The sequence below is a fragment of the Diabrotica virgifera genome, chromosome 10, assembly GCF_917563875.1.
Source record: "Diabrotica virgifera virgifera chromosome 10, PGI_DIABVI_V3a".
Taxonomy (NCBI): Eukaryota; Metazoa; Arthropoda; class Insecta; order Coleoptera; family Chrysomelidae; genus Diabrotica; species Diabrotica virgifera.
The window spans coordinates 135,247,594-135,262,850 of NC_065452.1; the positions used below are offsets into that span (position 1 = coordinate 135,247,594).

At 33.2% G+C, this 15,257-nt stretch overlaps 1 protein-coding gene across 5 annotated transcripts in view; it reads right to left on the minus strand.

The window, feature by feature from the left end:
* LOC114339285 (galactosylgalactosylxylosylprotein 3-beta-glucuronosyltransferase P) overlaps positions 1-15,257 on the minus strand; it is a 182,248-nt gene that overhangs the window by 49,557 nt on the left and 117,434 nt on the right. The window contains exon 1 of one of the 5 annotated variants that reach the window (XM_028289910.2): positions 5,078-5,319. The exons of the other annotated variants lie outside the window; for them this stretch is intronic. The gene's annotated coding sequence lies outside the window, so the exon portion shown is untranslated. Of the gene's footprint in view, positions 1-5,077; positions 5,320-15,257 lie in introns of those variants that run through there. 5 annotated transcript variants of the gene reach the window in all.

The window sequence follows — 15,257 nt, forward strand, 5'->3', positions numbered from 1 at the left end:
TGATCTAGAATCTAGAGAATACGAAACGCCATTCAAAGCATTGCGAAAGCAGAAATTGAGACTGCTGTTCAATCTACTCTTGAAAGAGTAAATGCTTGCATCAAAATGATGTGCAACAATTTGAAGATTTAGGTCGTCACTCGTCACTAAGTAGTTGCTTTTATTTCTTTGTTAAAATTTCTAGTGTTGTTTGTCTTATTGTTGTTTTAATTAATTATATTCGTTTACATCTGGAAAATGTTTCTTTGTTTTTCCATAGCACACTACATTTTTTTAACTTCGTTTACCGGTGACATTAACAGTTGTTTAAAATTTACGCGTTTATTAAGATATCTCGAGATAGAAAAAGGTATCGACATGCGGTTTTCGGTATTATGTGGCTAATTTGATCTAATTTTGTAATACAGGATTAAAAATGCATACTTGTATTTAATATTCTCCAAAGAAAACTAGATTTCCGAAAATAATTAAATAACGACTACTAGCTGGCATATTACTTATTAGGCTATTTCTAAAATAAGACTCTTACATTGACGAAAAAAGTTGTTTTCAACAAGACCAAGTATGCAAAATTCGATTTAGCAGAACCGGACTACAGCCATTTTTTCATAAGAAGGTTCCCACTCACCCCCACCTCTTATTTGTAAAGGTAGACTTAAACTTGTGAAATCAAATATGCACAGAATTTTATGAAGAATATGATGATTGGATTTCCAGTGCCCTTTCATTAGGTACATTTTGTAAAATTTTGATTTTTTAATTTTTGATATTCAATTACGCCCTCTAGCGGTGGACCTACAATTATGAAAATAATTTCCAGGCTTTTCCCGATGCAATTTTTGTTATAAATATTTTTTTCTCAAAGCTGTACTATAAACGGTTTCTGAGATATGGCCGAGATCCATATCTTATTGGGACACCAGGTACAATAATTTTAAGCGAAATCTACACTCAAAGACAAGAAGCAAATAATGTAATACCAAAGAACTGGCCTTAGAACAATATCCAGGTATTGTTTTGAAAAAACGGTCACAGAAATTGTTGGGGATATAGAATTGCTTGGAGAAGAACTAGGACGAATGGAAGAATTTAAATACCTTGGCTCTTATTTAACGGAAAATGGGACACTGGGACACTAGATCGGGAAATTGCCCACAGGATACAGGCTGGTTGGTTTAACTGGAAGGGATTGAGCAGAGTACTCTGTGATTGAAAAATCCAGGAACGGCTGAAATGAAGATATACAAGAGTGTGGTGAGACCTGCCGACCTGCGTTGGTGTACGGCGGTGAAGTGTACAAGATTTAGTGGAAGAAGATGGAGGTAGCTGAAACGAAAATGTTACAGTGGATGCTAGGTAACACTAGAAAAGACAGCAACTTGATTGGGGAAAGACTATAGTTTCAGAAAAGATTCAAGAACAAAGACTGCAATGGTTTGGTCACGATAGACGTGGAAATAAAACTTATGAGAGACGAAGGATGAACCTGTTAGAAGTTGTCGGAAGGGGAGATAGAGGAAATCCAAAAAGAAGGTGGGAGGACTGTGTGGTAGAGAACTTGGGAGAGAAAGACTTAGGTGAAAAATAGCGATCCTAAAAAGAGAAAAGCTGACCATAAATAAGAAAAAGAAGTTATGAAGAAACGGTCATAGTGCATTAAAAGCGGAAGAGGTGCTTCTTGGAAGAGGTGTGTACTACAATTGAGGTTCTAGTGGTCAAACGACTACGATTTTAATTAGGAAGTGATCTTTAAGTTTTGATTATAACTAGTAATTGGAATTTCAAAACAGTTATTCCAAAACACTGAAACGGTAGTCAATGTTCATTGGTATCATAACCCTATAGGCTACTGATTATGTCCAAAAAAGAGGGCTAAAAGGAAATACAACTTTAAAGGGGTTTATTATTTCATATGGTCAGTGGACCCCCAAATGTGTAAAAACCCGCGAAGTACTACCATTTAAAATGGTGCATTTTTGGGAAAGGTGTGAATTAGTCCATTTTCAGTTTTTTACTTTTAACTCAAATTCTATGCACTTTTCGTACTTACATAACTACAGAAAAATTGTTTAAAATTAAATTTATGTCAGACTAAGTCAAAAATAATCTTTTTGACAAATATATATATAGTCTAGGGCGGATTTGTTTTGAGATGGACGTTGAGAGATGACTCTAATTTTTTTGGATAAATTGCTTGGAATTAACCCATATAATAATAATTGAGTTATCCTCCCACTCAAAAAGTCCGGAACATTGTTTAAATAATCAAAATGTGAAAAAATGAAGGAAAAATTCGATTTTTTTCTTCGTTTTTTGATTATAACTTTAAAAGTATTCACTTCCAAGAAAAGCTGCACTAAAATAAAAGTTGCATAATTAAATTTCATACAATATAAGTTTGGTTAAAATTTTTTAAAATTGTTACCCTTGTCGCACAATAGCAATAATTGCGAAAAAAAACATAAAAAACAAGTATTCGTATTTTACGTTTTTCAACCATTTCTGCTAGACTAGAACCATCATATTTCACCCAGAAAGACTGTATGATACGATAAACTAATACTTTAAATTTAGTTAAGATCGGTTCAATAGATTTTGCAAAATAAATTTTGCAATCCAGCTTTCGCAAAAAAAATTCATTTTTTCAAAATATTGCAGGACTAAAAATAAAGCAACTATTTTCAATGGGAAATAAGCCACAATTTTACCAAAAAACTGATTTTATTAACGTTTCGACGCCCAAGTCGGGTGTCGTTGTCAAAATACAAAATAATACTTTTTATTTATTTTATTTCAGTATTATTTTGTATTTTAACAACGACACCCGACTTGGGCGTCGAAACGTTAATAAAATCATTTTTTTTGGTAAAATTGTAGCTTATTTCCCATTGAAAATAGTTGATTATAAAAATGCCACAAGAAAATAGCTTCAGAACAACATTAAAAATAAAGTAGATAGCAAGTTAAAATTTTTCTTACAAATAGAAGAACACTGTACCTTTCATTTGCAATTTGCAAAATTAAAATCGGTTAACTACCACGGCGTCAGAAATTTTTTTAAATAAATATTAATTTTTGGTGCTGCGCGCAGGACAGCGGTGTTCGATTCACACAAGTTGATTTCCACCAAAATTTCTTCCAATCTTTATCTAATATATTATTTTCTTACTCTATATTTTGTTGTATATTCAAATTTTAATTCTACAAAAATCAAACTAATTTGATTATTGTTGTGAAAAATTGTTTAAACAATTGCATATGTTTAAAAATAATACACGTTTATAAGTTAAAATATATGAACAAAGAAAGTTTTTGCAAAAAAGTGTTATTTCAAAGGACAGCGTATGTGTTTTTGTTGTGCAATAAACAAATTTATTTATTTATTTCGAAATGTACTAAAAATTAAAATTTATCAATCTTTATCAAAGGTCATTGGAATGCCCAATCAGAGCGAACCTATCCGCTGTCCTGCGCGTAGCACCAAAAATTAATATTTATTTAAAAAAATTCCTGAGTTAGGTGTCCTACCTACCCGTGGTAGTTAACCTATTTTAATTTTGCAAATTGCAAATGAAAGGTACAGTATTGTTTTATATGCAAAACAAAATTCAACTTACTGTCTGCTTTATTTTCAGTGCTGCAACATTTTGAAAAAATGAATTTTTTTTGCGAAAGCTGGATTTCAAAATTTATTTTGCAAAATGTATTAAACCGATCTTAATGAAATTTACAGTGTTGTTTTATCATATCATATAGTTTTTCTGGGTGAAATATGAAGGTCCTAAGTGTAGTATAAATTGTTAAAAAACGTAAAATGCAACTACTTCTTTTTTATGGCTTTTTCGAAATTATTGCAATGTTGCAACAAGGGTGACAATTTTTAAAATTTTCAATTAATGCTATATTGTAGGAAATTTAATTACGCAACTTTTATGTTAGTGCAACTTTCCTCGAAAATGAATACTTTTAAAGTTATAATAAAAAACCATGAAAAAATCTAATTTTTCCTTCATTTTTTGACATTTTGATTATTTAAACAATGTTCCGGACCTTTTTGAGTAGGAGAATAACTCAAATATTATTATATGAGTTATTTTCAAGCAATTTCTGCAAAAAGATATGAGTCTAACATCCAAATGTACTAATATTTTTACAGAGGCGCCCTGGTCTAATATTCAAAAAACGAAGCAACAACGACACGAAAAAACGCCATTTTTTGTTTTTCTCGGGGGTATAGGGTATAAGCATTGCCTCACAGAAAAGAAAAACTTCTGTCCTTCCTCTTCACAGTGGTGTTTGGTAGAAGTCTTTAAGATTCATATTAACTACATCTATTAACATCTAAGGATAGAAGTTTTTTTGTGTGAAGCAATGCCTACACCTACAACCCCGTGAAAAAATGATGGGGCAAAAAAGAAAAATTGCATTTGTTCGTTGTTTTTTGCTTGGATTTTTGTATATATTTTTGTTAAGAAAAATTATTTTTGACTATAATAGAGGGCTTAGAGGGTGACATTTGATAGAAAATTTAATTTTGAACAACTTTTCTATTGATGTATATGTACCAAAAATGCATAGAATTCGAGTTAAAAATAAAAAACTGAAAATGGACAAATTCACCCCTTTCTTAAAAATACACACCTGTAAATGGTAGCACTCTTTTTTCACTTTTTCACATTTGGAGGTCCATTGATCATATGAAACAATAAAACCCCTTTAACATTGTAAAGTAAGTACATAATCAATAGTAGTATCAGAAATAATTTTTCATAATAATCTCTTCTGTTTCAATTTACTGCCAACATAAAATAAGCTGAAACAGTCCGAGCAGGATGCAGCAAATACTTTAAGAGCAATATTTGCTACATCAGCAAAGAACAATTTTAGAACAGTTTAGAAAAATATTTCTTATTATACATTTTTGTTAGGTGGTTAAGTGTTCCTGTGTGTGTGTATACTGTGAGCTCCGTGCCTATTTCCTTATATTTTTTTTTTATAAAATTCTCATGTGCGTCAATCATCTACCCGCTTAGTTTTCAATTTAAACAAATCTTAAATTCAAATTTTGATTGCTTACCCCTTTTTTTACACCACTAATTTCGACATCAAACTAAGTCACTTATCCAAAAAAAAAAAACAGTTCAAATCGCGAAGGACTTGTTCTAATCACTTTACTACTCACTCGTACGGTCATTCCAGTCTAAAATAGAATTGAAACATCCGATAAAAATGAATAAAAATAATACTATATCCTTAATATTACTTATCGTTTTGCTTCCCGTCTCACTGTGATCGTTATAACTCGTAAACGGACAACATGTAACTAAAAATCACTTTCATTGATGCGGAGGAAGTACTCGTTATTTGGCAGTTTGCAAAATACACCAATAAAAATTAACGCAGTTTTAACTGCAGTTTGTTATATTTCATATATAGTAGTGCATCCAGTCCTAATTGAACATGCTTTATAGCGTACCGCTGCCCGTGTTTTGTTCAGTGGTGTCGATAACTTTTTATAGTATTATTGTTGGAAACTTTGGTTAAAACTACTAAATAAATACGAGTTTTTTATTTTAAACAATAAAAATACACCTAATCCACAATATCCATCAGCATTTTTTCTTTAACCTATTTTCCTAAAATTGTTTGCAATCTAGATGTCACCTCGTCCATCCTAACTTCTTTTGACAAGAAATGCCCACTTCTTAGTTGTGGCTACACAACACAGCACAGACTCTGTTTTTCACTAACAGCTCACGTCCTTGTTGTGGCTACAATGCCCAACACTACCTAAGCCTTGCACAATGCACAAGTACAGTGGAACTTCGTTAACTCGGATTAATCGGGACCGCGGCCGATCCGGGTTATCGAAAATCCGGGTTAGCCGGAGAAAATAGTAAAAATTAATAAAATACAGTATACTTACAGATAAACTCCGTTATAATTGAAATAACGTGAAATATATATGCACAGTACACATCTATGTAAATTACGTATCAGTTACGCCTTGATCAATTCTACCTAATGCTTCTAGTTTCTTTTCCATTGTCACTAAAACATTTTTAAGTTTTGTTGCCATTCTTCTTCTTTCTTATTTTGCCCTTTAATTCGTCCAATTTTGAACATAGGCTTCCCCCAGTTTCCTCCATTCGCTTATGTTTAGTGCTTTCAGTTTCCAGTGCGTTCCTCCTATCTTTTTAATGTCGTCTCCCCATCTCATCTGGGGTCGTCCTCTTGCTCTCTTTCCTGTCCATGGTCTCCATTGTTTTATCGTGCTATTCCACCTATTGTCCGTTTGTCTAGCGTTATGACCTGCGAAGCTCCATTTTAGCCTGGCTATATGTTGGCCTGCGTCTTTAACTTTTGTTCTATTTCTGACCCAGTTGTTTTGCTTTTTGTTTGTCAATTTTACTCCTAACATTGCTCTCTCCATGGCTCTTTGTGTCTTCATTATTTTATCCATGTTTGCCTTGGTCAAGGTCCATGTTTGGCATGCGTATGTGAGAATTGGGAGTATGCACTGGTCAAACACTCTTGTTTTTAAGTATTGTTGTATTTGTTTATTCTTTAGGACCCATTTTAATTTTCAAAATCCTGCCCAGGCCAATCTGACCCTTCTTTTTACCTCCGCTGTTTGGTTTTCCTTATTTATTTTTATCATCTGTCCCAAATATATATAATCATTAACCGCTTCTATTGTGGTGTCGTTTAGTATTACGTTTCTATTGTCTTGTATGTTTGTTATTGTTTTTGTTTTGGCAAAATTCATTTTTAGACCTATATGTTCTGGTTCATTTGCTAGTTCGGTTAGCATGGTTTGTAGTTCTTCAAAACTTGATGCTATGACTACTACATCGTCTGCATATCTTAGGTGGTTTAGTTTATTTCCATTTATGTTTATTCCCATGTTTGTCCATTCCATTGTTTTGAAAACATCTTCCAGTGCTAATGTAAATAATAAAATAATAAATAAATGATGGTTTTGCTTGTTTTAGATTCAGAGGGATGCACACCCGCTGGACAGGCTGTTTCTACCATTGCAGGCGTCATCAGCAGCGTTCGTTAGCGTGCACTCCTCTGAATCGAAAAATAGCCGGACCATCAATTTAAAGGGAATCTGAAAGATAATTCAAAATCCCCATTAGGACGCGATACAGCGACATCTCTTAACAAATTGAAGAGTCTCAGATGCAGAATCCACCAAAAATGGTAAATAGTTATTTAAATCTGAGACTATTCGTGTTGAAAGTTCTTTCTGGTACATCCTTAATCTGCGACTTTTTCAATTAATTAGACCGCAGACGTCGAATATAGAAAACGAAAAGGAAACTATCACATTCCGTTTTCATTCCAGGATGTACCAGAAAGAACTTTCAACACGAATAGTCTCAGATTTAAATAACTATTTACCATTTTTGGTGGTTCTGCATCTGAGACTCTTCAATTTATTAAGAGATGTTGCTGTATCGCGTCCTAATGGGGATTTTGAATTATCTTTCAGATTCCCTTTAAATTGATGGTCCGGCTATTTTTCGATTCAGAGGAGTGCACGCTAACGAACGCTGCTGATGACGCCTGCAATAGTAGAAACAGCCTGTCCAACGGGTGTGCATCCCTCTGAATCGAAAACAAGCAAAACCATCATTTATTATTTTTCTATCTTTACTCGGATTTGAGTACTGAAAGTTCCTCTTCTGTCCTTTTTTCCTAGACGAATGAAAGCGGAATGTGATCGTTTCCGTTTCGTTTTCTATATTCGTCGTCTGCGGTCTTATTAATTAAAAAAGTTGCAGATTAAGGATGTACCAGAAAGAACTTTCAACACGAATAGTCTCAGATTTAAATAACTATTTACCATTTTTGGTGGATTCTGCATCTGAGACTCTTCAATTTGTCTAATGTAAATAGTTTAGGAGAAATAACATCTCCCTGTCGCACTCCTCTGTTAATTGGTATGGGTTTTGTGGTTTCTTCCAATTGTACTGTCATTGTTGCTTTCTTATATATATATATATATATTATGTATTAGCATTCTGTATCTGGAATCTATTCTACAGTTGTTTATAGCTTTTTCTATTGCCCACATTTCCACGCTGTCAAATGCTTTTTCGTAGTAAACGAACGCTAAGTGCAGATCTGCATTAGCCATTACGTAGACAAAAAACACGTAAACACAAAATCTGAATAGATTAACTAACGATTACAGAACGGAAGCGAACAACACGCAATACGGTCTCAATCGCAACGATGTTATGTTATTTAATAACAGTGAAGACTAAGACCATTGTTTAAAAAATAATTGTTTAATAGTCTTTTAGTCTTTTTTAAACAACGCTAAGACAGTTTGAAATAAATAAAGGATACTGCAGGTGCCTGTTGTTTCCGATAACACGACAATGAACGTCTTGTGCCATGAGTCATTTTTACTATCGTATAATATGTAGTTCAAATTACACAAATACCCATTATCTCTCAAATATTATATTACATACATTTTTATTGTTGAAATGTTTGTCTGGTAAAAATCGGTCCGGGTTATCGGGGGCCGACTTATCGGGGTTCCACTGTACTCACATTACACAAGCTCGAACGGTTTAGTCCTCGTGGGGTTTCGCATCTGGGGTTCGTTGACAATAAGCTGAAGTACCTACTTCATGGTCGGGATGCTTATGGAGCCTCTCTTCATGTCTCCTGGCGACTTTCTTTATTTCATTTGGAATAGATTTGACTTTAAGGTCTCTACGTAAATCGTCATTCCGAACATACCAAGGATCACCTACAATATTCCTTAATATTTGGTTCTGGAGTGTTTTTAAATTTCTATAATTGCTTTTTTTGGTATAGTCCCATAATTGAAGGCCGTAGGTCCCCACCGGCTTCAATATCTGCTTGTAAATCATTACTTTGTTCTGGATGGAAAGTTGAAAGTACCTACCTATCAGCCAATACATATGCTTGTACTTTATCTCCAACTGTTCAGTTCTCTTTTTAACATGTTCCTTCCATGTGAGATTGACTTCCAGATTCAAACCCAGGTATTTCGCTGTTTTCTTATTGAGAACAATGCTGTTGTTTAAGATAATTGGGAGATAATTGATTTTCTTGCTAGTAAAGTTAATATGTTCATTAAACTTTTTACACCATTTTTTTGATCAGCATTCTATGCCATTAACTGCATTTTGTGGGCTTACTGTAGATTCTTCTATAGTTGCTCCTATTGTCAGGACCTAGGGCTACAATATAATTAATGTAATACTCATATATTACAAAACTTGTATTAAATTGGGTAGCTTCTTGACCAATTATACTCCTTGCCCACTAAATTGACTTACTATATTCTCCTCCACTCATCCCTGTTTGTTGCTCTTTCTTTCCAACCATAAATTCTCTCTTTTCTTAGATCTTCCTGTACGCTATCAAACCATCTTTTTCTGGGCTGTCATTTCCTTCTTTCGTGATTGGGCCACGTTTTAGGATCATATTTGGCATAATTTTCCTTTCCATTCTCATCAGGTGCCCCGTCCATCTCAATCTCTGTGTCTTTATGGAGTGACCAATGCTTGGTTCATGATAAAGTTCTTCGAGGTTTTTGTTTGTTCGTCGTACCCAAACTTCGACCGTGTTTTTGCCTCCATATCTAGCTTTGAGTGTTTTCCTTTTCCATCTTTTCGATTTCTCTATTTTTCCTTTTTTCATTGTTCGTACTTCACTACTATACGTCACTGTGGGCCTTATTACCATTTTATACAGGGTGTTAGTAAATCAGTATGAAAAATTTTAAGGGCTAATTCTACATGTAATATTAATGCCGGTTTGCTCTATAAACATATGTCCGCAAATGCTTAGTTTACGAGATACGGGGTGTTGAAATTTTTATTTCAAGCTGCCAATTTATTTATTGCTCTAAGACCAGTCATTACGCATTTTTTGACATACAATTAAGAACTTTGTATTCATCATTGGCGCGCCTACGGGTAATGGTCTGAATTTTTTTAAAAAAATAGTACGCCACTGAGATATTTCGAATTAAAAATTATTTTTAAATTCCACGTCTAATTTATGATAAAAAACCTTTGCCTTTTTTTCATATAATTGCACCGTTTTTATGTAGAAAAATACATCTTGACGCGTATTTTTCATTTTTTTAATACATTATTATCAATAAATTTATATCCAATCTAATAATACTAAACTGGAGCAATAACAGAAAATATTACTAATAAGATTTTAACTAGGTGCAGAGCTACAACAAATGTTAAAATGACCTCCTTTAGAGGTTATAGAAGAATTTTATATTCATCATTGGCGCGCGTACGGGTAATAGTCTGAATTTTTTTAAGAGAAAAATAGTACGCCACTGAGATATGTCAAATTAAATATCATTTTTAAATTGCTGGTTCAATTTACGATAAAAAAATCTTTCTTGCCTTTTTTTTTGCGGCGCCGTTTTTATGTAAAAAAATAAAACATCTTAACGTTTACAAAATATTTGTACTAAGTTTCGATGCATATGGAAACTACCTTAAATACTTTGTAAGCGTTAAGATGTTTTATTTTTTTGTATAAAAACGGCGCCTCGTATGAAAAAAAGGTAAAAAAGATTTTTGTCGTAAATTGAACGAGGAATTCAAAAATGATTTTTAGTTTGACATATCTCAGTGGCCTACTATTTTTTCTTCAAAAAATTCAGACCATTACCCGTACGCGCGTCAATGATGAATATAAAATTCTTGTTACCTGTAAAGGAGACCATTTTAAACATTTTCTTGCAGCTTTGCACCTAGTTGAAATGTTATTAGTAATATTTTCTGTTATTGTTCTAGTTTAGTATTATTATATTGGATAATAAATTCTTGATGATGTATTAAGAAATGAAAAAATGGCAAGAAAGGTTTTTTACCAAAAATTAAACGTGGAATTTAAAAATAATTTTTAATTTGAAATATCTCAATGGCGTACTATTTTTTTTTAATTCAGACTATTACCCGTATGCGCGCCAATAATGAATACAACATTTTTAATTGTATGTCAAAAATGCGCAGTAACTACATCCTAAAACGCACCAAATTTTATTTTCATAGCTTAACTGGTCTTAAAGCAATAAATAAATTGGCAGTTTGAAATAAAACTTTCAACACCCCGTATCTCGCAAACGAAGCATTTGCGGACATATGTTTATAGAGCAAACCGTCATTATTTTTTCATGTAGAATTAGCCCTTAAAGTTTTTCATACTTATTTACTAACACCTTGTATATCCTCAACATTATTTTTCGCGATAAATATTTGGATGTCATCAGGGGTCTTAGGCTTCCCATCTTTTTATTTCCCTTTGCTAATGCTAATCTGGCATTCAGTTTCCATTCTTCCTGACCTTTCTCTTCTATAATAACTTTCCCTTGTACAGTGGAACCTCGATTATCCGTCTCTCCATTAACCGTCACCTCTGTTAACCGTCAGGGTCCATACATAAGTTGTATTGACTACATAAGCAAACATTGAGTCATCAATTCATTTTGTTTGAACATTTGACAGTGGCGATGTCAATGATGCTATTGTAACTGACAAAGATTTGCTTAAAGAAGCTAGAGAAGCTGTATCGCTCATGCAACAATTCATCGAGTGGTATTCTCTACAAAAAGAAGCCAATAAAGTAGGTTGCATGATCTTACGCCGATTGAGAAATTCAACTGTTGCAGAATTTGAAGCAACAGTAAAACAAACAAAAATTTCATAATATTTTAAACCAAATTGATTCGATTGTCCCTCTTGTATTTCCAAACAAAACATACCAATAAAATTTGAGAGTTGTACTATGAATTTTTATTTTTTTTTAATGTTCTGTTAACCGTCTTTTCGATTATCAGTCATACCATTGGTCCGGTGCCCTGACGGATAATCGAGGTTCCACTGTATAACCAATCGCATCAAATCATATTGTTCGTTTCTTAGTATGTGACCAAAATAGCTCATTTTTCTTTCCTTCATAGTGTTGCGTATTTCTTTTTCTTTTTTCATCTTTCTTAAGGTTCTCGCGTTAGTTACGTGTTGTGTCCATGATATTTTCCATATTCCTCGACAACACCATATCTCAAAGCTGGTAAGTATTTTTTCAGTTGCGTTCGTAATTGTCCAGGCTTCACCTCCATACAAAAGGACTGACAATACGTAACATCTCAATACTCTAGTTTTAATTTCTACTCGCAGTTTTCCACTTCATAATTTAAAGCACTTCTGGCCATCTCAATGCGTCGTTTTATTCCAAGGCTGCGGTTCCATTGTTCATTTAGCTCACATCCCAAATAATTGTATCTGGGTACTTTCTCTAAAGCTTTTCCTTCAACGTAGATTGTTTCGTCTTTAATCTTGATCTTACGGCCAATCATGATTTTTGTTTTTTTTTTGTGTTCAGAGCCATTCCATACCTCTCGCAGTACTGCGTGGTGCGATCAACCCAAATTTGCAGCCCCTCTTTACTGTCTGCAAGGAGTATTGTATCGTCTGTATATCTGAGATTATTCACTAGTGATCCGTTAATAGGGATGTTCACAAAAAATTAAAAAGTCATTTCAAACATGTAAAACGATTAAGAAACACCCTAGGAATAATTGTCCAAAATTTCAACAAAATTGAAAAAGCCTTTCTATAAAAAATCTTTATTAGAAATCTAGCATTATTTTAAATTTCAAGAACGCTTCTTTATTGGCCTGACGTCACTAGTTGCATACCCCAAGCGCGCGCCATTCTCATAGTGTTACTGTTTACCTGTTTGACGTTTCAGGTCATTTTATTTTGTTCTCTTCTTGTTTTATCAGGGTTAAAGTGGAGTTTTATAGTGAATTTGTTTAGTTTAAAGTGGATAGACTGTTTGTAAGGACATATTTTGGGTTTTACAAAAATAAACAAATAAAATGGAAGAAGGTTTTCACAAAGCCGATTCGTATAAACTACCGACTGTAGTGTAGATGTAACAATGGTGTATGATTTATTGGCATCTTGTAAAAAAATAAATCTACCACAGCTTTACTGAGTGTATATTCCATATAATTTTCCATGTCTTCTTTAAGCTAAAAAAATAAATGCTTAATACTCCACAAAAAAAAAATAGAGAAAGTTGTATGCATGCATTGTACGCATGCATATTGTATACATACATTGGCTGGTTATTACTTTACCTTGGTTAGGTGTATTAAAAATATTTTTAATCTTCTTCATGTGCCTTGTCCGTTGTGGACGTTGGCTGTCATAATGGCAATTTTAATTTCATTTGAGGCGTTTCTGAATAACTCGATCGATTTTTGTCCAAATCATTGGCGTAAGCTTTTAAGTCATGAGTGTCTTTTCTTCCGGGTCCGCGTTTGCTCTCTATTTTACCTTGCGTTATCAGTTGGAGTATACGATATTTATCATGCCTCATGATATGACCGAAATATTTTAGATTTCGTTTCTTAATTGTAAAAGAGATTTCTTTTTGTTTTCCCATTCGACGCAATACCTGTACGTTGGTGTGGGTCGCCCAGGATATTTTGAGGATACGTGGGTACACCCACATCTCGAATGCCTCTAGCTTTTTCAATAATGTTTCCATTATTGTCCAGGCCTCTGCGCCATATCGGAAGACCGGAAATAATAACATTTTAGCAGTCGCATTTTTAGTGGGAGAGATATTATGTCGCAATGGGTGAAAATATTTCTCATGCATGTTGTTAAATGTTGCTATGTCCATTTCAACTCTAGATCTTATTTCGGTTGTTTCGTATTTCGAGTTGACAACTGTTCCAAGGTAAAAAATATTTTTGAACTTGGGTATTATACATTTTCATTTCAACCAATCTTTTCACTAAATTATTAATGATTTTAATATAATATAAAGTCATACCTACATCCACATGTAGTTATTTCAAGGTTTACTTTTACTGTATGTATTATTAGAATCCCGTTTTTAGGAATATCCCAGTTTAAGAAATACAAATTTGAGGTCCCGAAACTTTTTCATTTACTCTTTAAGGGGGTAGGTGCAAAATCTTGGTCCAATGCTATTTAAATTCATTCATTTTTTTCGAATCCTGAGCAAACTAATAATTACATTATTACCAAGGACCGAAAGTCTCTGAAAAACTTCTATAATGTTTATTTTATTAAGTTAGTTCTTTAAGTTAGTTATTTTAAGTTCTAGCTGCAACAAACCATTTCTTTTTCTGTTTTAAATTGGCTGAAACGGTAATAAAAATCTTGTCAGAACTGTTTTTTGATGTATTTACACACCCAGGAACAAAACACCACTTATTTGCTTTATTTTTAATAATTAAATACGTAAAAAACTGCGCACATTCAAATACACTGAGTAAATAAGTATACAAAACTAGTCGTCGATCAAAGAGGTTACGGCTGCTAACGTCACAGACCGTAGCCTCGCTGCAGGGTACCGTTTTTCTAGCCTCCAAGAAAATCAACATTATGAACTCATTTATCTTAAAAAATATACATTTTTAAACAGTTTTATGATTGTTACGTTTTTATATATGTACCTACCTTGTAATCTATTGAATTTAACTATATTTAAAAATTAGTGAACATCCCTATTGATATGCCTTTGTGAATGTTTTCTAGTGCCTTTTTAAATATCTCTTCTGAGCACATATTAAAAAGTAGAGGGGATAGTATACTTCCTTGTCGTACTCCTTTTCTTATTGGAATCTCTTTAGATTTTTGTTGGTTTACTTGAATTATGGCTTTCTGTGGCTAATAATAGTTTGTGTGGGTAATATAGTTTGCTATTCAGTGCCGGTTTAACCTAACTTCGGGCCCTGGGCGCTGGAGGTTTAGGGGCCCCCTTTCATTGCTATTCGTTGGCAGTTTTTTAACAAGTAAGAAGAATAGCAAACGTAAAATGTAATCCAAAAAATACATTTAAAGACATAAAAAAGAATGTGTGTGTACTTTGTACGCACGTAAGAAGTTATACAGCGTGTGTCAGCCAAATGGAATAAATTCAATAGTTCAAATAATAATTGCTTTTTTGAAAAATGCTGAGACCTGTCGAATAGTATCTCAAATCTAAATTTTTTACATACAATAATAATGTATACAGGGTGTCCCTATTTAGAGATATGACGTCATTGTTAATTTTCTTAAATGGCAACACTGTTATTTTAATGGCTATTTAGATAGAGCGTGTAAAGTTATACGTATCTGCAAAATATCAAATTTTTATTTTCTAACATTTACAAGATAATAAAAAATAAAGTTATGTCTGTA